The 24028-nt window shown below is 41.6% G+C and overlaps 1 protein-coding gene and 2 non-coding genes across 8 annotated transcripts in view; 2 read left to right on the forward strand and 1 right to left on the reverse strand.

The window, feature by feature from the left end:
• The first annotated feature begins 1398 nt into the window (after positions 1–1398).
• The window catches only part of CSNK1G1 (casein kinase 1 gamma 1), a 197648-nt gene continuing 175018 nt past the window's right edge, over positions 1399–24028 (forward strand). For 4 of the 6 annotated variants that reach the window (XM_010351633.3, XM_010351634.3, XM_074392835.1 and 1 more), the window contains exon 1: positions 1430–1609. The gene's annotated coding sequence lies outside the window, so the exon portion shown is untranslated. Of the gene's footprint in view, positions 1610–24028 lie in introns of all 6 variants that reach the window. The other 2 variants (XM_074392832.1, XM_074392834.1) reach the window with 2 other exon arrangements.
• Positions 3282–3398, forward strand: LOC120364058 (U5 spliceosomal RNA). Its single transcript, XR_005579412.1, has one exon. It is a non-coding gene; the product is annotated as a U5 spliceosomal RNA (small nuclear RNA).
• On the reverse strand, positions 16191–16322 carry LOC120364171 (small nucleolar RNA SNORA48). The gene has a single exon (XR_005579513.1). It is a non-coding gene; the product is annotated as a small nucleolar RNA SNORA48 (small nucleolar RNA).

Below are 24028 nucleotides of genomic sequence, written 5' to 3' on the forward strand. Positions count from 1 at the left end.
CAACAGTTCAATTTTGGTGACCATAAAGAGGTTATGATGACCAATAAAATTAGATCCTGCAGTGGCAAGTATATTCACTGCCATGGAAAAGAAAAATTTAGGAGCTACTGTCAAGCATTCTCCTTGCAAGCAGACCTATTTAAGACAGGAAAACCAAATGAAGATTTTTACTCATTTTTATCTGAATGCCCAAATGCATTTCTCTGAATATTTACCTGCCATAACGATAGGGTTCTTTTTCTTTCTTTTTTTTTTTGAGATGGAGTCTCGCTCTGTCGCCCAGGCTGGAGTGAAAATGATGCAATCTCAGTTCACTGCAACCTCCACCTCCTGGGTTAAATCGATTCTTCTGCTTCTGCCTCAGCCTCCTGAGTAGCTGGGACTACAGGTGTGCGCCACCACGCCCAGCTAATTTTTGTATTTTTAATAGAGACGGGGTTTCACCATGTTGGCCAGGATGGTCTCGATCTCCTGACATCGTGTTCCACCCGCCTCGGCCTCCCAAAGTGCTGGGATTACAGGCTTGAGCAACCGTGCCCGGCCGAAATTTATTTTTTGAGTTTTAGGAGAGGGATTGGACAGTCGTCTTCTTTCCCAAACTTGATTATGGGCTTCCTTTAACTTTTTTCTTTGCTTTCTGTCTCTTCCTTTTCTTTTCCTGAGGCGCAGTCTCAAGAGGTCCCGAGAACATGTGCCCTGCTCTCTGTTTTAAGGATTAAAATAACTCTTGTCGACTTACATTGAATCTTTTTTGCCTCTTCCATTTGGCTGTGTTAATTCCAGATCTTACACAAACATCTGCAGCTCTTACAAAATTTTTCTAACCATTTGGATTCATGGGCTGTCACAGGAGAACGAAGTGCATGGAAAAGCTTTCACAACATTGAAGGAAATTTAAAAAATCTTGTTGAAGCACAGTTAAAAATCCACAAGAGGGAGATGCTTGCTAAACCTCCAGAAAATAATTCCTTTGAAGGACCTGAGAGAGGAGCCTTAGGAGCAGCCACTGGGTCAGCCACGGGATTGAGGGCGGGAGGGAGCAGGTGTATATAGAGGTGGGGGCATGGTGGAGGAGTAGAGTTGAAGGGAAAAGCGGAATGGGTTTCGTGCCTTTGGCAGCGAAGCGTGTACTCGGTTTAAGATCTTGAGCAGAAGGTAAGAGAGTGTTGCCAAAGGAGAGCTCAGTGCTCCCGATATATCTCCTGGTAGTCCCAGAAGAAATGGGGGTGGATGGCTTTGAAGGCACTTCCGCTTAGCAACCCCACGCGGTTGCTAGGGAGGGGCGGCCGTGGGGATAACCCGGAAGCGGTGGTGTCAGTTTATCGCTGCTAGCTCTAGGTTTGTCCTATAAGGCGCGCCAGGGTACTCTGCTGCTCCGGGACGAGGGCGGGGCCACGCTAGTGATTCCGGTTCGACTCCAGCCGCCCCTCAGCTCCTTGCCTTCCCCCTTGCCTTCCCCCTTGCCTTCCCCCTCCCCTCCGCCTTCTCTCCTCCCTCCCGCTCCTGGGAAAGAGAGAAACCACGGCTGCGGGTGGGTAGAGAAGCACTCGGCGCCTCGGGGAGGGAACCGCGCCCGCCTCTTTTGCGCCTTGCAGCACTGCTGGACGAGGTACATGCCCCAGCTTCGACGGGGTCCAGTAGGCTGAAGTCTGAGGGTGTGTGTGTGTGTGTGTGTGTGTGCGCGCGCGCGCCTAAGGGGTTGGTGGGGGCCCCTTCCCTGGATGTGAGTGGGAGACGCTGGGATCCCGGGTGGGGCGCAGGGTGGCGTTTGTGTCTGTGGAGGGTTGCGGGGGCGGAATTGAGGGGCTGAGGAACACAGCGGGTGGAGAGTTTCGTTTGGCTGGGTAGAGGCAGGCGGAGGAGGCGCCCCTTCCGAGAAAGCCGACTTCGGCCGGTGTGGAATGGGAGTTTGCCACCTGGAGGGCTTGCTCCGAAAGGGGGAGCATCCTCCGGGGGCCAAAAGGAGGGCACAGATCTCGGCAGGATGGCTGGGACAATCCCATGTTTCCATTGCCCTGTTTCCCTATCCACCCCGCTGGGACAGAGCTGGACTTCGAGGGTTGTGGGGGTTCTGAGTGGGCTGGGCACTGCGGGGAGCCGCCCTTGGCAGAGCTAGGGCAGAAGAGTGGGTAATGAGACCTCCCTCCACCCAACTTCCGTGCGCTTCCCCCACTTCTTCCTTTACTGTTCCCTCGACCCCACGTCCTATAGAAGCAATGTCCCCCAACTGGGCAGGCATCACAGTGTAAAAAGAGGGTGGAACTAGGTTTGTTGCCCCTAAATGATACTTCAGATGTTTGGAAAGTGTTTGAATGACATATTCAACCAAGTCTCCCAGCTCGATATTAAATCCGGTATAAATTATCTTAGAAAAGTGGGATTCTGAAAAGCCTTTTACAATAGGCTAGTCCAGATATAGCCTTGTGTAGTAGTTGTACGTGTTTATTTTTTAAAAATGCACTGGGGAAACCATATGGATGTATTAGAGGTCTAGGCAAGACATGTTGAGGCAAGACTTTTCCAACCTCTTTCTTACCTGCCAGTAACTGCCCTAGTTTAAATGAAGTAGAAAGATCTTCGCTTATGTTTCAGTCAGTGACTGAATACTCGGTGCCGTGTAGCGATGTCTCAGAATAGATAGGTGAATTTTCAGAGAGAGAACGAACTCTGCTGTGGAGCCTGTGTCTTAATCTTTTAAGGAGATAATTGTGGTCAAGAGGAAGTATTGGTTTTCAGGCAGATAAATCTTGGGTTGAACCTAGATTGTGCTAGTTGCTAGTTATTGACCTTGGGCAAGTAATGGAACCTACCAGAGCTGCTGTTTCTTCCTAAGTAATATCAGTTAAATTTCTTACCTGTATTATAAGTAACAGCCCATTTTAAATGGAACCACCTTTGAATTACAAGATAAATTGTTATTAATCATACACAGTAAAGGTAGCCCAGTTTTGTGAAATGAGATTTGAGATGGGAAGGCAACTGTATACTATTTTTAAAAATATGTATACAACAGGACTTTCAGTGTCTTCTTGAAATTGATCATAAGTAGCATTAAATTATCAGTAGTTTCATAAAATTCAAAATAATAAGTAGAATATGACCAAAATATATTTTATAGGTTTTTCTCAGATACACCATATTGGTGTTTATAATATGATAGGTTAACATGAAATACATGTAAAAAGTAATGTATGTAAATCTTAACATCACATGTCTCTTTAAAGATAATTAAAATTGGGGTGTAAAATAGAAAATACTTGTAATTTTAAGATAAAAATCAGCATCTCTGGTTTCTCTTCATAACGAATAAATCTTTCACCTTTTACTAAAGATTTCCGTGGAGAGGAACAATTGTGAGTTTTTAACCGAATTTTTTGATGTCCTGCTTAGTCGGGGCTCATTAAAAAAATAAAAGAGCCGGGCGCGGTGGCTCACGCTTGTAATCCCAGCACTTTGGGAGGCCGAGGCAGGCGGATCACGAGGTCAAGAGATCGAGATCATCCTGGCCAACATGGTGAAACCCTGTCTCTGTTTAAATACAAAAAAATTAGCTGAGCGTCGTGGCGCGCACCTGTAGTCCTAGCTATTCTGGAGGCTGAGGCAGGAGAATTGCTTGAACGGGATAGTGGAAGTTGCAGTGAGCTGAGATCACGCCATTACACTCCAGCCTGTTGCCTGGCAACAGAGCGAGACTGTCTCAAAAAATAGTAATAATAAAATTAAATAAAAAATAAAATAAAATAAAAATAAATCAACATCAACAGCACCTCTCATCTTAATTAGATTTACACTACTAGGTAAACTTACATAATGTTCAGAAAATAAATGAAAATATAATCAATTTCTGACCTTAAATCATTCCTTACTAGAATATAGAAATCCAAGACAACATGAAGACTGTTTTTTAATTTTTTATTTATTTTTAGCAACAGATCTTTCTCTGTCACTTGGGCCAGAATAGTACGCTGGGTCAGTATACTCACTGCAGCCTCAAAGTCCTGGGCTTAAGCAATCCTGCAGCAACCTCCTAGAGTGTTGAGATTACAGGTGTGAGCCACCTCACCCAGCCTATGAAGTCTTTGTGTTCATTCATTTTGTGGATTTAATATGATATGGTTATGTGTCATCTATTATATGTCAGATTTTCAGCAAACATAGTTTGCTTTTTGAGGTGACTTGTATTAGTAATTTTCAAATGTAATTGATACTCAGAGGACAAAAATCGAATAACTTGCTTTAATAATAGGTGTTTATGAGAATACAAAGATTGTAATTCATTGTGAACTTTTTTGAGAATTTTATATATTTTATGTAAAGAAATTTCTTTCTTTCTTTCTTTCTTTTGTTAAGACAGATTCTTGCTCTGTCACTCAGGCTGGAGTGCAGTGGCCCGATCTCCGCTCACTGCAACCTCTGCCCTATAAGTTTAAACAATTCTCCCACCTCAGCCTCCCGAGTAGCTGGGACTACAGAGGTGCGCTACCACGTCTGGCTAATTTTTTTTTTTTGAGACGGAGTTTCGCTCTTGTTACCCAGGCTGGAGTGCAATGGCGCGATCTCAGCTCACCGCAACCTCCGCCTCCTGGGTTCAGGCAATTCTCCTGCCTCAGCCTCCTGAGTAGCTGGGATTACAGGCACATGCCACCATGCCCAGCTAATTTTTTATATTTTTAGTAGAGACGGGGTTTCACCATGTTGACCAGGATGTTCTCAATCTCTTGACTTCGTGATCCACCCGCCTCGGCCTCCCAAAGTGCTGGGATTACAGGCTTGAGCCACCACGCCTGGCCTAATTTTTGTATTGTTAGTAGTGAAAGAGTTTCACCATGTTGGCCAGTCAGGTCTCAGACTCCCGACCTCAAGTGATCCACCCCACTTGGCCTCCCAAACTCCTGGGAAAGTTGTGAGCTCCTACACCTGGCCCTGAGACATTTTCAAATATATTTTTTCCCCATGTCTCTTTCTTTTATAAAGAGTTGAAATTATGTTTTGTGACAGTTACAGATTTTTGGTAAGGTTATTCAGCTTTCTAAATGGCTCTTCTGAGAGTGTAAGCTTTTTGCTGTGCTTTCTTTTTATCCATTTTTATTTTTATTTTTTGAGATGGAGTCTTGCTCTGTTACCCAGCCTCGAACAGTAGCACGATTTTGGCTCACTGCAACCTCCATCTTCTGGGTTCAAGCAATTTGCTTGCCTCAGCCTCCTGAATACCTGGGACTGCGGGCATGTGCCATCACTACTGGCTGATTTTTGTATTTTTAGTAGAGATGGGGTTCACCATGTTGGCCATTCTGCTCTTCCAACTTGTGACTCAGGTGATCCACCCACCGTGACCTCTCAAAGTGCTGGAATTACAGCTGTGAGCCACCATGTTTTCTTCTATCATTTTTCATTATCCTTCAAATCTTAAAGTTGAGATTATATTGTCTTGCTTTGGTAAAGCTATCAGAAACTCCCACTTCCCCCCCTTCATCTTCTTATCAAATTTTAATAACGTATTAATATTTTTTAAAATCTTTTTTTTTTTTTTTTTTTTTGGGATGGAGTTTCGTTCTTGTTACCCAGGCTGGAGTGCAGTGGCGCGATGTCCGCCTCCTGGGTTCAGGCAATTCTCCTACTTCAGCCTCCTGAGTAGCTGGGATTACAGGCACTCGCCACCATGCCCAGCTAATTTTTTGTATTTTTAGTAGAGACGGGGTTTCACCATGTTGACCAGGATGGTCTCGATCTCTTGACCTCGTGATCCACCCGCCTCGGCCTCCCAAAGTGCTGGGATTACAAGCTTGAGCCACCGCGCCCGGCCTTAAAATCTTTTTTGTTTTTAAGATGGAGTCTCACTCCATTGACCAGGCTGGAGTGCAGTGGTGCGATATCAGCATACTGCAACCTCCACCTCTCAGGTTCAATCGATCTTCCCACCTCAGTCTCCTGATTAGTTGGGATTACAGGTGTGTGCCACCATCCCAGATAATTTTTGTATTCTTAGTGGAGATGGGGTTTTGCAATGTTGGCCACACTGGTCTCGAACTCCTAGTGGCCTCAAGTGAGGCCCACCGTAGCCTCCCAAAGTGCGGGGATTACAAGCATGAGCCACCATACCTGGTGTATTAATAGTGTATTAATTTTTATATAAGAGATGGGATACTAGCTGCTAGAGTAAAATTCTAGTTGTGTGCAGTGAATAGAGGCTTCTAGAGATTTCTCAATGACCACTTTCTCTCAAAGTCTGTGGCCATTCCAAAGATCTTTGCAGTTGTCAGTTATGTAATTTATCAGGAAATCTAAAAATGACTAAACCTTTGTTTAATATTTATCTCTTGGATGACCTCAGAAAGTGTTAGGAAAGATTGGGAAGCTTTATATATGTACCATATACTAGAATTAAATAATGAACAAAATAGTTAAATTTATTGGTGCCATAAAATCAGGAGTGAGTTACTGTGAAAATGTTTTTAAAAAGTCTAGGCAGTGCTTTCTTTTTATTCAAACCAATTGAGTATTCTTCCAGAGCTTATTTTTATTTTAAAGAATATTTCTTTTATGGAGCTGTGATTTAGTCTCTAATAAGGCTAAATGATCATTATATGAAGAAAAAGGCTGATGTCATAGATTTTGATACTACGTATCGATAGAAACTGCTTCAGTGGTTTTAAATAAGTGTATTTTCCTGAAAGAACTTCTGAATTTGTGGAATGATAGTTTTTCTCTTTTTAACAGCTAACTTGTCTTTACTCATTTCTGCCTAATATAGAAGCTCTGAGAAGCTGGGAGGAAAAAAAAGAATGAATTTACTTCAGAATTACCATTTTAAGTTTTGGAGATTACTTATTTGGAGAGCAAAATTGGATTTTGACATTATTGGGATTGTGTTCAAGATGGACTCAGGAAAAAAAAATTTAGATGCCATCTGTTTCAAATTCCTTTTCTCCCAACCTCTTCTATGTTTTATGGCTTTGAGTTCATCAGATTGTTTTGTCAAAATAAAAATCCTCAGTAGATTTAGGTTATATAATATCAGCTCTATCAGTGAACATGTAACCAAAGATCTTACATTTTTATATTGAGTTATACAGGATATTGATACATACTGTTTAAAGTTAATTGTTATTTCAAACTGTATGAATGTTTGGTAGCTTTATGAATTTTTAATACTCACTATTCACTTGATAAACCATTTTTGTAAGTAGTATTTAACATAGTCCACTTGTTGATGGAAGTTACTATAAAAATTGCTTAAAAAAGATATATTAGATTAAATCTTTATTCATTTGATGCCTAAAAACCAGAAGAGAAGCTTCTGCTGAAGATTTTTAACCTAAAATAAGCTTACTTGAATTTACTCTTTCAGTAGTGGATTTTGTCTTACGTTTGTGCCAGTTGCTTAGTTTTCATCTAAATGTGTGCACATAGTTGGCACTTTTCTTTCGGGATTTCTTGTTCCCAAGACAAGTCTTGCTCTGTCACCCAGGCTGGAGTGCAGTGGTGTGACCTTGGCTCACTGCAACCTCTGCCTCCTGAGTTCAAGCAATTCTCCTGCCTCTGCCTCTCCAGTAGCTGGGATTACAGGCACCCACCACCACCCTCGGCTAATTTTTATATTTTCAGTAGAGACAGGGTTTTACCATATTGGCCAGGCTAGTCTTGAACTCCTGACCTTGTGATCCACCCGCTTTGGCCTCCCAAAGTGCTGGGATTACAGGCACGAGCCACAGCATCTGGCCATCATTTGGGATTTAAAATTTTTCTTTTTTATTTTTATTTTTATTTTTAATTTTTAGAGATGGTGCCCTTACTGTATTGCTCAGGCTGGTCTTGAGCTCCTGAGCTCAAGTGATCCTTCTGCCTCAGCCTCTTGAGTAGCTGGAATTATAGGTGCTAACCACCATACCAGGTTCATTTTGGATCTTAATAAATCCCGAGGGCAGGCTTTTGGGTTACTAAACTGTAAAAGACCATAACTTGCTGAGGTTATAACTTTAACTTAGCAGACCAGAAAGACTCAGTCATCTCTGAGAAACTGTAAAGTAGCACTAGTGTGGTATCCCAGAAATGGCCTAAAGAGTGAGCCATCTGGCTAGAAGAGGTGCCATGCTTTGTCTGCAGCAGGAATGTTCTCATGAGGTAGAAAGACAGATGGACCATCCCCACACTACTGTAGTCAGTCCCTCACCCAGAAGCTCCAAGTGAGCAGTGTAGTTATAGTGGGGGTTGGGGTGCTAGGGATGGAAATTGTTCTTTAATAATCTCTCATCCATCACATTACAGGTGTGGATATACTGGGAAAATGGATATTCTCTTAGTTTTTGCCTTGCCCAGATAAGTCAGGTGAACAGGTAGCCATTGCCCTTGCCACTACTACAGGGGAGAAGGCTGGGTATTGAGTAAGTCTGTCAGAGTGCTGCAGTTTGTGTTTCTGTCAAAATGCTACATAAATTTGCCAGGGAACAATAGCATTGGATTCTTATGGATTTCTGCTGCTTATGCATTCTAACTCCTTAGCCTAGAAAAAGGGCCATTAAGGACTTTCTGAATAAAAGTTATACATTTACTTCTCTCTTGATAAATTGTTAGTTTTTTTTGTTTTCTTTTTCTTTTTCTTTTCTTTTCTTTTTTTTTTTTTTTGAGACAGACTCTTTCTCTGTTGCCAAGCTGGAGTGCAATGGTGTGATCTTGGCTCACCAGGTCCAAGGGATTCCCCTGCTTCAGCCTCCTTAGTAGTTGGGACTACAGGCATGTGCCACCATGCTCGGCTAATTTTTTTTGTATTTTAATAGAGACAGGGTTTTACCATGTTAGCCAGGATGATCTCAATCTCCTGACCTTGTGATCTGCCCACCTCGGCCTTCCAAAGTGCTAGGATTACAGGCATAAGCCACAGTGGCCGGCCTGTTGTTGTTTTTTCTTTTGAGCCAGAATTTCGCTCTTACTGCCCAGGCTAAAGCCCAGTGGCTCATGCTCAGCTCACTGCAACCTCCACATCCCAGGTTAAGCATTTCTCCTGCCTCAGCATCCCGAGTAGCTGGGATTAAAGGCACCTGCCACCATGCCCACTAATCTTTTGTATTTTTAGTAGACACGGGGTTTCACCATGTTGGCCAGGCTGCTCTTGAACCCCTGACCTCAGGTGATCCACCTGCCTTGGCCTCCCAAAGTGCTTGGATTATAGGCATGAGCCACGGTACCTGGCCAATAAGTCTTAAAGTACACTTTAGGCCGGGCGCGGTGGCTCACGCCTGTAATCCCAGCACTTTGGGAGGCCGAGGCGGGTGGATCACGAGGTCGAGAAATTGAGACCATCTTGGTCAACGTGGTGAAACCCCGTCTCTACTAAAAATACAAAACAATTAGCTGGGCATGGTGGTGCGTGCCTGTAATCCCAGCTACTCAGGAGGCTGAGGCAGGAGAATTGCCTGAACCCAGGAGGCGGAGGTTGCGGTGAGCCGAGATTGCGCCATTGCACTCCAGCCTGGGTAACAAGAGCGAAACTCCGTCTCAAAAAAAAAAAAAAAAAACAACACTTTAATTTCTTTGTTGGCCATATGAATGATGTGAATTCTTTTTCTTTTCTTTCTTTTTCTTTTTTTTTTTTTTTTTGGTGTTTGAGTGTCCATGATGATCACCAGATCTCATTTTAGCTTTAGGATAAATTGCTATCCACAGCTGTGATCAAGCGGCTTCCCAGCTGGAGTTCTTTTCCATTTCCTAGAGGTCACTCTCTGATGTGGGTGCCGATGAGCAGAGGAGAAGGCAAGGGGATTAAAATCTCTTAATTTTGTTTTCACTTTGCTAGAATTCCTGTAGTCTACAGTGGCAATACCTATTCTTTGAGATTCTATATGCCCTATTGTGTTTTTTTCATTAAATGTTTTTTAGAATACTTTTAGATTTCTGGAATAATAGAGCAGATAGTACATAGAGTTCAGTGTGCTGCTCTCCTCCAACCGTCAGTTTCCCCTATTAGCCTGGTACATTTATTACATTTAATGAAAGAATATTGATATATTATTGTTAACTATAGTGCCTGGTTTACATTAGGGTTCGCTGTTTGCATTGTACATTCTGTAGGTTTTGACAAATGCATAATGACATGTATCCACCATTACAGTTTCCTACAGATAGTTTCACCATACTAAAAGTCCAGTGTGATTTACCTATTCATCCCTCCTCTCCTCCTTGAATCACTGGCAGACACTGACCATTTTACTGTCTCTATAGTTTTGTCTTTTCCAAAATGTCATATAGTTAGAATCATATAACATATAGCTTTTTAAGGTTGTTTTTTTTTCACTTAGCAATATGCATTGAATGTTCTTCATGTCTTTTTGATAGCTTATTTCTTTTTATTGCAGAATAATTTTTCTTTTTTTTAAGATGGGCTGCTGCTATGTTGACCAGGCTGGCCTTGAATTCCTGGGCTCAAGCAATCCTCCTGCTTCAGCCTCCTGAGTAGCTGGGACTATAGGGCAAGCCACCATGCCCAGTTGGTATTGCTGAATAATTTTCTATTGTATAGATGTATCACAATTTGTTGATCCCTTCACTGTTTGAAGGCTATCTAGGTTGCTTCTAGTTTTTGATAATTATGAATAAAGCTGGTATAAACATACATGTGTAGGTTTTTCTATCTTTAAAAGTTTTCAGCTCTTTTGGGAAAATACCTAGGAGTGTGATTGCTGGATCATATGGTAAGACTGTTTAATTTGGTTAGAAATTGTGAAACTATTTCCCAAAGTGTTTATACCATTTTGCATTCTTGCCAGTAATGAATGAGAGTTCCTGTTGTTTCACATCGTCACCAGCATTTGGTGTTGTAAATTTTTTTTTTTTTTTTGTATTTTACTCATTATCTATTAGATATGTAGTAGTGTCTCATTGTTTTAATTTGCAGTTCCCTATGATGTTGGGCATCTTTTTATGTTTATTTGACATTTCTATATTCTTGGATGAGGTGTCTGTTCAGATGTTTTGCCCATTTTAAAATTGGGTTGTTTGCTTCTTGTTGAGTTTTAGTGGTCATTCTATATTTTGGATACAAATCCTTTGTGAGATATATTTTTTGCAAATTTTTTTCCAGTCTATGGCTTGTCTTTTTAGTCTCTTAATAGTGCCTTTCATAGTGCAGAAGTCTTTAGTTTTAATAAAGTCCAAGTTAACATCTTCTCTTTCATGGATAGTGCTTTTAGTATTGTATCTAAAAACTCATTTCTGGCCAGGTGTGAGTGGCTTACGCCTGTAATTTCAGCACTTTATGGGGCCGAGGTGGGCAGATCACCTGAGGTGAGGGGTTCGAGACCAGTGTGGCCAACATGGTGAAACCCCGTCTCTACTAAAAATACAAAAATTAGCTGGGTATGGTGGTGTGCGCCTGTAGTCCAGCTACTCAGGAGGCTGAGGCAGGAGAATCGCTTGAACCTGGGAGTTGGAGTTTGCAGTGAGCTGAGATCGCACCATTGCACTCCAGTCTGGGTAACGAGAGTGAAAATATGTCTCAAAATAAATAAATAAATTAAATAACTCATTTCCAAACCCAAGGTCACTTAACGTTTTCTCCTGTTTATTTTCAAGAATTTTTTTATAGTTTTGCATTTTACATTTAGTTGTAAGATTTATTTTGAGTTACTTTTTTTTGAAAGGTGTAAGGAATATGTTTTGAAAGGTGTAAGGAATACGAATGTTTTTGCACTTGAGTGACCTATTTTTTTTTTTTTTTGAGATGGTGTTTCACTCTTGTTGCCCAGACTGGAGTACAAAGGCACAATCTTGGCTCACTGCAACCTCTGCCTCTCAGGTTTAAGTGATTCTCCTGCCTCAGCCTCCCTAGTTGCTGGGATTACAGGAGCATGCCACCATCCCCAGCTAATTTTGTATTTTTAGTAGAGTTGGGGTTTTTCCATGTTGGACAGGCTAGTCTCGAACTCCTGACCTCAGGTGATCTGCCTGTCTTGGCCTCCCAAAGTGCTGGGATTACAGGAGTGAGCCACCATGCCCAGCCCAGTATTTTTTAAAATTATTTTTATATATTTATTTTTTTGAGATGGAGTTTCGCTCTTGTTACACAGGCTGGAGTGCAATGGCGCCGTCTCGGCTCACTGCAACCTCTGCCTCCTGGATTCAGGCAATTCTCCTGCCTCAGCCTCCCAAGTAGCTGGGACTACAGGCGTGCGCCACCATGCCCAGCTAATTTTTGTATTTTTAGTAGAGAAGGAGTTTCACCATGTTGACCAGGATGGTCTCGATCTCTTAACCTCATGATCCACCTGCCTCGGCCTCCCAAAGTGCTGGGATTATAGGCGTGAGCCACTGCGCCCGGCCCTAATTAATTTTTTAATTTTAAAAAAACAAACAAGAGGCTGGGTACAGTGGCTCACGCCTATCATTCCAGCACTTGGGGCGGGTGGATCATGAGGTTAAGAGACTGAGACCATCCTGGCCAACATGGTGAAACCCCATCTCTACTAAAAAATACAAAAATTAGCTGGACATGGTGGTGCACGCCGGTAATCCCAGCTGCTTGGGAGGGTGAGGCAGGAGAATCGCTTGAACCTAGGAGGTGGAGGTTGCAGTGAGCCGAGAACGTGCCACTGCACTCTAGCCTGGTGCCTGACAACAGAGAGAGACTGTCTCAAAAAAAAAAAAAAAAAAGGAAGAAAGAAAAAATAAACAGATGAGGTCTCACTTTGTTTCCCAGGCTGTTCTTGAATTCCTGTGCTCAAGTGATCTGCCCACCTTGACCTCCCAAAGTGCTGGGATTATATGCGTGAGCCACTGTATACAGCCATGACCAATACGTTTATAAAATTTTCTTTGGTTGAGCATGGTGGCTTATGCCTGTAGTCCCAGCACTTTAGGAGGCTGAGGCAGGAAGATTATGAGGTCAAGAGATCGAGACCATCCTGGCCAACATGGTGAAATCCCATGCCTACTAAAAATACAAAAATTACTGGGCTTGGGGCACATTCCTGTAATCCCAGCTACTTGGGAGGCTGAGGCAGGAGAGTCACTTGAACCACGGAGTCGGAGGTTGCAGTGACCTGAGATTGTCAGCCTGGCAGCAGAGTGAGACTCCATCTCAAAAAAAGAAAAAAAAGAATTAAAAAAAAATATTCTACAAACGTTAATAAGGATGTCCATAAAGAAACTAAAACAAATGAAATAATTTGTGGGAGTTGTTTTTAAACGAGTTTTCTTACGTTCTCGAGTGGAATTAGAAGCATTGTTCAGAGTGCTGTTTTCTCTTTCAAAAAGATTGATTTTAGGTCATTAGGCCTTAATTGACAAGTGCTTAATTATTTCATAACATGTAGTAGAGTATTAGGAAATATGAGCTAAATACGGTACAGTCATGTGGCAGTTTCAGGTTGTAAAGGGGCTTGATGGGAGATTTAAATGCAGAAGTTTTCAACTGTCACTAAGGATAAGAGCCTTTTCCACTTGGTTTTTATTGTTGCGTAGGGTTTCAGCTGTACAGATTTTGACCACCCTCTCCAGTGTTTGCTGCTGCCTGTTACACTTGTTGAAGACTATCCAGAAGCTTGAGCTGGCAAAAACTGAGTAGGAAGCGCTTCCATGGGTACTGCTGTAGTTTCCTGATTATTTTCAATTCTGACTCAGGCTGAGAATCTTGCTTCTAAAAGTAATAGAATGCTGTTCTGAGACATTTTATTCTCATTAGCTTAAGTACTAATTGTTAGCCAGAATCCTCTTTTATTTGGCTTTATAACTGTCCTGTCCTATACTTCTAGAACAGCTTCTATTTTCGAAAACATTTTAACTTTAATTGGTATCATGACATCTAAATATTCTGGGCATCTAGGATATGATGCAAGATGTTTGGTGAGTTTTGTTTGCTTTTTCACCTAGTTAAATAAGTAAACTCAAGGAACTATCTGTGTGAAAGCACTTAGATTCTCCAGAGATACATTATCTCGAAATCAATCAATATCAAAGCTCACTTGGTCTTTAATGGGATCCATCTGGTTAATGCTTGTGTTTCTTGAGTTTCGTAGATTATGAAATCATAAAGCTAAAAGAAAACATAGAGATGGTCTGGTTAGACCCTTTCATTTTACAGCTGAGACTACTTAAGTGCAGAGGCTAAGTGACTTGCTCAAGATTGTACAGCTAATTAATGAGTCACACTGGAATTCAGGCCTCCTGACTCCCAGTGCAGTCTTATTTCTGATATAACTGTGCTAATTTTTTCATTGTAGTTAGTGAAGAAATTATGGATTTATAAGAAGTAAATTCTCCAGTAGATTTAAGTGGACTTAAGTATTTCTTGTAACTTAAGTGAGTATATTTCTTCCAGGTACCAGGTGTCACTGGGTTTTTGTGAGCAAATTTGTTATGTTTCACATTCTAGATGGAAATCAGCCAATTAAAAAATAACGGTGAAGTTATTATAGCCTATATTTAGTGAGCACACATTTGGCTGCATTAAAATGAATCTCAATGTATTTTTTGCACAGTGAAGATAATCTGTTAATATTTAATGACATAAAGCAACAATGGAATTCTGTTTTCATGTGGTGGTGGTGTATTTATAAAACTAGAGTAGAGTGTTATGTAAAAACTAAAAGTACAGATTAATTTAATATGCATCTGGTGAATTCAGGGCTTGAAGGATGCACATCTGTTGAGAAAACAAATCATAGAACTATTCAGAGCTTCAGAATCTTTAAATATGTGTGCTTTGATTCTGTTTTAACTGTTTTGAAACAGTCTTTAATGGATTTAGAAAAGGCCATTTGCTCTAAGGAAGCAACTGTGAAGCCACTTACAGTGCGATTATTCATTTTATTATTTTTTAAAGCATTTTTATACATTACTTTTTTCTTTCCAATTTGTTAGGAAATGAAGGGGCTAAATTACTCACCATGATAAAATGAGTGTTGCAGAACCATATTTAAAAAGAAAGGAATATAATTTGCTGAATTCGATAGATCAGAAATATTTTAAGCCTTTGTCAAAATAACGTGCCAAAAATATTTTAAGGCTCTCAATTCTAATTTGAACTGACAATCAGTGAAGAAATGATCAGTTTCTACTGTGTATTCATCACCATACTAGAGCTGTAGTAATACAGAAATCTGTATGTTCAATTTCAAGTTGAAAGAAACAAGACTTAAAATGAAAGGCAGAGAATAACACAGTCAGATATGTAATGAATGGAAAACTTAATATAATTTGTCAACATTACAGTAGTTTAGAGGGGAGAAAATCCAGTGAGTATTCATAATTCTGACAGGAAGGTGATTGATTAAAGTTAAAGTAGAGGATCGCAACTCTGACTGCTCATTAGAATCACTCGGGAAAACTTAACCCAAAATCAAATGAATCAGAATCTCGGGTAAGGTGCATCTGCAGTTTTTTTTTTTTTTTTTGAGACGGAGTTTCTCTCTTGTTACCCAGGCTGGAGTGCAATGGTGCGATCTTGGCTCACCACAACCTCCGCCTCCTGGGCTCAGGCAATTCTCCTGCCTCAGCCTCCTGAGTAGCTGGGATTACAGGCACGCACCACCATGCCCAGCTAATGTTTTGTATTTTTAGTAGAGACGGGGTTTCACCATGTTGACCAGGATGGTCTCGATCTCTCGACCTCGTGATCCACCCGCCTCAGCCTCCCAAAGTGCTGGGATTACAGGCTTGAGCCACCACGCCCGGCTTACATCTGCAGTTTTTAAAAGCTTTCCAAGATGTTTGTAATGTGTAGGCAGTGTTAAGAATCACAGACTTAAAGGCTGGGTTTGATTTGGAAAAGCAAGAAAGTGGCCAGCACAGGTAAGTAGGACGTGGGAGAATTGACCACAGCCTGTGAAAAGATCAATGCAGTCAAAGCAGTGTGTGCTAGGTGGGGAGGAAGCAGAAATAAATCTTGGAGGCAGAATGGGGTTTATTTTAGAAGAGTACTTTTCAAAATGTGGTTTCTTGACCACCACCAGCAGCAGCACCTGGAAATTTATAAATGCAGATTTTAAGGCCCTGTTCCCATATCTACTGAGTTGGAAACTCTGGACTGGAGTCCAGCAATTAGTTTTTAACAAGTATGCCAGATGATTGTGATGGACACTAAAAGTTTGGTAACTGCTGTTAAGAGAGGGTAATGAAAGTTAGCAGAGGAAATTAGATTTGATGTGGTATAAGTGAGGATCCATAGAAAATTTTTTATTTTTTAATCATTTACTTACTTTCCTTGTATCCAAGGCACAAACCAGCCATGGGCACAGATCAAGAGCCGAGCTGGGATAAACAAGGGTTGGCTTTATCCCTGGCTGACATGAGATGGACATCACCACATTAAAGGTTTTTTAAGCTAGAGAGTAACAGGAGGTATTTGTATGTATTCAAGGTAAATCTGATGGTAATCTGCACAATACTTTGGATGACTAAAAGATAGGAATGAAGTAGGCTGGTTGAGGAGATGCAGACATAATCTAGTGGATGTAATCTAGTAATAGTAAAGTCCTGTTCTAGAGAAGTATTAGAAAATGTAATACTAATAATAGTGATGGCAATTTATTGAGAGTTTACATAACAAGTGGTATGCAAGTCACTGAGGTGTGGCTATTCCAGTTTTATAGATCAGCAAATGAGACAGAGAAAGGAAGGTTACTTTTGAAGTTTATACCGCTGTTATGTGGTGGAGCCAGGATGTCAGGCTCAAGAATCTCTACCTCTAAAGCCTCTTGAAGAAGCAGCTAATAATACCTGGAGAGCCATGAGAAAAAGGGAAAGACTTGAGTCTGAAAAGTTTTAATTCTAGTTGACAGAGAGCAAGGGATGTCACTGTCAGAAGGGAAATAGTGCATACAGTGGGTAACAAGGCTAGTCATTTAGCCAGTTGGGAACAAACCATCTTGTAAAAGTGTCCTTGAGGAATAACTGATGGAAATTTTTATATAGTGCTTTGTAAGTATAAAGTTCTTTTTTTTTTTTTTTTTTTGAGACGGAGTTTCGCTCTTGTTACCCAGGCTGGAGTGCAATGGCGCGATCTCGGCTCACCGCAACCTCCGCCTCCTGGGCTCAGGCAATTCTCCTGCCTCAGCCTCCTGAGTAGCTGGGATTACAGGCACACGCCACCATGCCCAGCTAATTTTTTGTATTTTTAGTAGAGACGGGGTTTCACCATGTTGACCAGGATGGTCTCGATCTCTTGACCTCGTGATCCACCCGCCTCGGCCTCCCAAAGTGCTGGGATTACAGGCTTGAGCCACCGAGCCCGGCAAGTATAAAGTTCTGAGTAACTTTGAATAGTTGAGCTTATAGGTTTTGTGTGTTCTTGCTTATGCTGACTAAATTAGAAGAGTCACCTCATCCTGCTTTTAAAAAGTGTCTTTTAGATTTTAGAGTAAATAGTCTGTGAGTAAATCATGCCCAAGAAGCTTACTGTAATACCACTTTTCCCCCTCTAAGCATCTTAGTCTTAAGTCTTAAAACAGTTTAAGCCAGGTGTGGTGGCTGTGGAAGATGACTTGAGGCCAGGAGTTCAAGACGAGCTTGGGCAACATAGCAAGACTCTGTCTCTATAAAAAAAAAAAAAAAAAACAGGCCGGGCGCGGTGGCTCAAGCCTGTAATCCCAGCACTTTGGGAGGCCGAGGCGGGTGGATCACAAGGTCGAGAGATCGAGACCATCCTGGTCAACATGGTGAAACCCCGTCTCTACTAAAAATACAAAAAAAAATTAGCTGGGCATGGTGGCGCGTGCCTATAATCCCAGCTACTCAGGAGGCTGAGGCAGGAGAATTGCCTGAACCCAGGAGGCGGAGGTTGCGGTGAGCCGAGATCGCGCCATTGCACTACAGCCTGGGTAACAAGAGCGAAACTCCGTCTCAAAAAAAAAAAAAAAAATTAAAAATTAGCTGGGTGTCATGGCACGAGCTGGTAGTCTTAGCTACTCAAGAGGCTGAGGCAAGAGGATTGCTTGAGCCTAGGAGTTTGAGGCTGTAGTGAGATCTGATCACACCACTGCATTCCAGCCTGGGTGACAGAGCAAGACCCTGTCTCTAAAACCAACCAACCAACAAAATAAATAAAAGACAGTTTAAGAAATATTTCAGTGTTACTTTGTTTTAATTGAGCTGTCATAAGTAGTAAAACACTTCATGTTTGGGTAATTGCTTTCATAAGATGCTATCAGAGCATCCTCTTATTTATTGAGGTAAAATTTATGTTACACAAAATTAACTATTTTAAAGTGCATGATTCAGTGACATTTGGTACATTTACAATGTTGTACAACTATAACCTCTCTAGTTTCAAAATATTTTCACACAAAAGGAAAGTTCATATATATATATATATATATATATATGTATATATGTATATTTTAAATGAGATGGAGTCTCTCTCTGTGATCCAGGCTGGAGTGCAGTGGCACAATCTGGGCTCACTGCAACCTCTGCCTTCCAGGTTCAAGCAATTCTCATACCTCAGCCTCCCAAGTTGCTGGGATTACAGGTGTCTGCCACCTAACCTGGCTAAGTTTTGTATTTTTAGTAGAGATGGGGTTTTACCTTGTTGGCCAGGCTGGTCTCGAACTCCTGACCTAAGGTAATCTGCCCACCTTGGCCTCTCAGAGTATTGGGATTACAAGTGTGAGTCACTGCGCTTGGCCCAAATTTTATACCTATTAAACTCTCTGTTCCTCCCTTCCTGGGACTCGTGCAAAACACTAATCTACTAATCTTTGTATTTCATAGAAGTAGAGTAATAAAATATGTGACTTTTTATGTCTATTTCTTTAACTTAGCCTAAGTTTTCTGTGTTCATCTATGTAGCCTGTATAAGTACCTCATTTAAAAAAATTTCCACTGGGGCAAGTAATCCCAAAAGTACTTCTTCTTTTTTTCTTGGAGACAGAGTCTCACACTGTGGCCTGGATTTTCTTTTTCTTTCTTTTTTTTTTAATGCAGTATTTCACTATGTTGGCCAGGCTGGTGTCAAACTCCTGACCTCGTGATCTGCCCTCCTTGGCCTCTCACAGTGCTGGAATTAACAGGCATAACACTGAGCCCAGCCAGTACTTCATTTTTTAATGGCTGAATAATATTTCATTTTATGCTATATTTGTTTATTATTCGACATTTTGTTTTTTCTACCTTTTGGCATTGTGATTAGTGCTGTTATGAACACTGATGTACAAGTTTTTGTTTGAATACCATTTTTTCGTTTTTTTAGGGTACGTACCTGGGTCATACGGTAATATCTTTTACCTTTTACTTTTGAAGGAACTGCCAAATTGTTTTCAACCCTGGCTATACCATATTACATTCCCACCAGCAGTGTTAGAGGGTTCTAATTTCATCTTTTTGTTTTATTTTTTTCTGAGAGTCTCATTCTGTAGCCCAGGCTGGAGTGCGGTGGCACGATCTCAGCTCACTGCAGCGTCCACCTCCCAGGTTTAAGCAATTCGCCTTCCTCAGCCTCCCCAGTAGCTGGGACTACAGGTGCATGCCACCACGCCAGGCTAATTTTTGTATTTTTGGTAAAGATGGGTTTCTTCCTTTTTTTTTTTTTTTTTTGAGATGAAGTTTTACTCTTGTTGCTCAGGTTGGAGTGCAGTGGCACAAGGCAAGAGCCGAGAGGCTCACCACAAACTCTACCTCCTGAGTTCAAGCAATTCTCCTGCTTCAGCCTCTTGAGTGGCTGGATTAATTATAGGCATGCACCACCGTGCCTGACTAATTTTGTATTTTTAGTAGCGATGGGGTTTCCTCATGTTGGTCCTGCTGGTCTCAAACTCCCAACCTCAGGTGATCTGCCCTCCTCAGCCTCCCAAAGTGCTTGGGATTATAGGCATGAGCTACTGTGCCTGGCTAATTTTCTGTATGTATGTGTATGTATATATATATATATATATTTTTTTTTTTTTTGGGGGGTGGGGTGGGGTGGGGAGACCGAGTCTCACTCTATAGCCAGGCTGGAGTGCAGTGGCACAATGTTGGCTCACTGCAGCCTCCAACTCCCTGGTTCAAGCGATTCTCCTGTCTCAGCCTCCCAAGTAGCCAAGATTACAGGTTTGTGCCACCATACCTGGCTAATTTTTTGTATTTTTAGTAGAGATGGGGTTTCATTGTGTTAGCCAGGGTGGTCTCAATCTCCTGACTTTGTGATCTGCCTGCCTCAGCCTCCCAAAGTGCTGGGAATACAGGCGTGAGCCACTGCGCCCAGCCTAATTTTTTGTATTTTAAGTAGAGATAGGGTTTCACCATGTTGGTCAAGTTGGTCTTGAATTCCTTACCTCAGCTTATCCACCTGCCTCGGCCTCCCCATGTGCTGGGATTACAGATGTGAGCCACTGCGCCTGGCCTGATTTCTGTACATCCCGAGCAACATTATTTATTTATTTAGAGATGGAGTTTCACTCTTATTGCCCAGGCTGGTGTGCAATGGTACGACCTTGGCTCACTGCATCCTCCACCTCCTGGCTTCAAGTGATTCTCCTGCCTCAGTCTTTTGAGTAGCTGGGATTACAAGTGCCTGCAACCAGTCTCGGATAATTTTTTGTATTTTTAGTAGAGATGGGGTTTCACTATGTTGGCCAGGCTGGTCTTGAACTCCTGACCTCGTGATCCAACTGCCTCAGCCTCCCCAAAGTGCTGGGATTGCATGTGTGAGTCACTGCACCCAGCCAATTTCTATATTTTCTAAGTGATTGCTGCACAGATTCACAGAACAGTTCCTTCTTTTTCTGTACTTGCTTTAAAAAAATTGCGGTAAGCTATAAACAACATAAAATTGACCATTTTAATCATTTTTAATACCATAGATCTGTACAGTTAAATATATTCATATTGTGTAGCCATCGCTACCATTTATCTGCAGAACATATTCATCTAAACCAACTGCAACTCTGTTGAACATGAGTGTAGAAATAACTTTTTGAGCCCCTCCTTTCACTTCTTTTGAGTATATGCCCGGAAGTGGAATTGATGGATCATATGGTAAATTTATGTTTAATTTTTTGAGTAATCATCATACCATTTCTTTTTTTATAAGCATGTATTCCGTTATGTTTACCTAATGTATTATTTTTCTTTCTTTCTTTCCTTTTTTTTTTTTGAGACAGCCTTGTTCTGTCATCCAAGCTGGAGTGCAGTACAGTGGCACGATCTCGGCTCACTGCAACCACTGCAATGTTTGCCTCCTGGGTTCAAGCGATCTCCCGCCTCAGCCCACCAAGTATCTGGGACTACAGGCATGTGCCACTATACCCAGCTAAATTCTTTTTTCTATTTTTAGTAAAGGCAGGGTTTCACCGTGTTGGTCAGGCTGGTCTTGAACTCCTGACATCAAATGATCCGCTCACTTCAGCCTCCTAAAGTGCTGGGATTACAGGCATGAGCCACTGCACCCTGCCGTATTTTTATTTTTCTGTAGTTTACTTACATTATTTATACAAACTGTGGTATTAGACAAAACTAGTTATTTAAAGTTATTTCCCTGTTAACTATTTGTATAGACTGTGAATATCTGGTGTTTAGTTAGGTAAGAACTTTAAGGTTGGGGGCTCCAGGCCTCGGGAGCTCTGGGGCCTGGGTCCCTGAAAAAAAAAAAACAACTTATGCCGGGCGTGGTGGCTCAAGCCTGTAATCCCAGCACTTTGGGAGGCCGAGGCGGGTGGATCACGAGGTTGAGAGATCGAGACCATCCTGGTCAACATGGTGAAACCCTGTCTCTACTAAAAATACAAAAAATTAGCTGGGCATGGTGGCACATGCCTGTAGTCCCAGCTACTGAGGAGGCTGAGGCAGGAGAATTGCCTGAACCCAGGAGGCGGAGGTTGCGGTGAGCCGAGACCGCGCCATTGCACTCCAGCCTGGGTAACAAGAGTGAAACTCCGTCTCAAAAAAAAAAAAAAAAAACTTTAAATAATTTTTTTTTTGCCTGATAACTCAGAATTTAGTTGTTTTCATAAAATCAGCAATATTACATGCCTTAGTTCTCAAAAATTACACAAATAGCCAGGTGTAGTGACTCATGTCTGCAATCCCAGCACTTTGGGAGACAAAAGCAGGAGGATTGCTGGAGCCCAGGATTTTGGGATCAGGCTGGGTGACATAGTGAGACCTCATCTCTACAAAAAAAATTTAAAAATTAGGCTGGGAGCGGTGGCTCACACCTGTAATCCCAGTCCTTTGGGAGTCTGAGGTGGGTAGATCACATGAGACCAGCCAGGGTAACATGGTGAAATCTTGTCTCTACTAAAAATATACAAATTAGCCAAGCGTGTTGATGGATTTGTGTAATCCCAGCTACTCAAGAGGCTGAGGCATGACAATCACTTGAACCTGGAGGCAGAGGTTGGCGTGAGGTGAGATCACACACTGCACTCCAGCCTGGGTGACAGAGCGAGACTATGTCTCAAAAAAAAAAAAAGAAAAAAAATTAAAATATTAGCCTGGAATGGGGCACATGCCTGTAGTCCTAGGTACTCAGGAGGCTGAAGTGAGAGGATTGCTTGAGCCCAGGAGGTCAAGGCTACTGTGAACCATGATCATGCCACTGCACTGCAGCCTGAGTGACAGAATGAGATCCTGTTTCAAAAGCAAAATAATAATACTACACAAAGATTATTCAGTTTGGGGCTGGGTTTATAGTTTTATAATCTTCATGCCAAACCTTGACATTGTAAAATGTCTAGCAGAGATAAATATAAAATCGCTTGATCAACAAATTCAGACGAAAATGTATGCTGATAATTCTGAAGACATTTTAAATTTTATTTAATAATTGTAAAGCCAGTGTATTTGTTAAAAATTTACTTATGTCTTGTGAACTTGAAAAACATTTGAGCTTATTCACTTAATTTACAAGTACTCCTTTATTGATAAGACAGTTTGGTATCTTGTGGCCACAACACATAACAACATACATGTACATATACATACACACATATACACATACAAAGTTACTATAGCTTTTGCTTCAGAACTCTATCCTTGAGATATAAATACAAACTTGCCAGCTTACATAAAAATGTTGGTTCTAAACAGTGGTTTTTATCTCAACATCAGTAGAAAAACAACAGCAGACTGAAGGCAGGCAATAAAGAAAATAGAGAAATAGGCTGGGGTGGCTCATGCCTATAATCACAGCACTTTGGGAGACTTAGGTGGGCGGGTCCTTTGAGCCTAGCCTTGGCAACATTGTGAAACCCTGTCACTACAAAAAAAAAAAAAAAAAAAAAACGTATAAATTAGCCAAATGTGGTGGTGCATGCTTATCTACTTTGGAAGCTGAGGTGGGAGCATTCCCAGAGCCTGGGAAGTGAAAGCTGTGGTGAGCCAAGATGGCACCACTGCACTGTAGCCTGGGTAACAGATTGAGACCCTGTTTCCAAAAAAAAAAAAAAAGAGAGAACTTAGGAGCTCTATAGTTGCAGGTTGACCTTTGGGTTCTGAGTTTTTCTCTTCTTTTTTTTTTTTGAGTTGGAGTCTCACTCTGTCTCCCAGGCTGAAGTGCAGTGGCACAATCTTGGCTCACTACAACCTCTGCTTCCCAGGTTCAAGCGATTCTCCAGCCTCAGCCTCCTGAGTAGCTAGAACTACAGGGGCATGCCACTGTGCCCAGCTAATTTTTTTGTATTTTTAGTACAGAGGGGTTTCAACATGTTGTCCAAGCTAGTCTTGAACTCCTGACCTCAAGTGATCCACCCACCCTGGCCTCCAAAAGTCTTTAGATTACAGGCGTAAGCCACTGTACCTGGCCTGAGTTTTTCTTGATGTAATTTTCCCATCAGTTTAAAATGCGTACAGGAACAGATAATAATATGTGACCAGCTGGAATACTAGAAAACCTGGCATGCTCTTAAACTTTCTCCATGTACTCAAACACCTGCAAGTAAAGGCGCCATAAAACAGAGAGCCCCAGAGGGGTTCCTTGTCATTGTCTTTTTTCATCCTTAGATGATTTGTTTCTCACCATTTTTCTCTATCTTAAAAGGAAGAACTAGAGTGGGCACCTATAATCCCAGCGCTTTGGGAAGCTGAGGTGGGCGGATCATGAGATCAAGAGGTTGAGAGCATC

The sequence above is a fragment of the Saimiri boliviensis genome, chromosome 2 (assembly GCF_048565385.1).
Source record: "Saimiri boliviensis isolate mSaiBol1 chromosome 2, mSaiBol1.pri, whole genome shotgun sequence".
Taxonomy (NCBI): Eukaryota; Metazoa; Chordata; class Mammalia; order Primates; family Cebidae; genus Saimiri; species Saimiri boliviensis.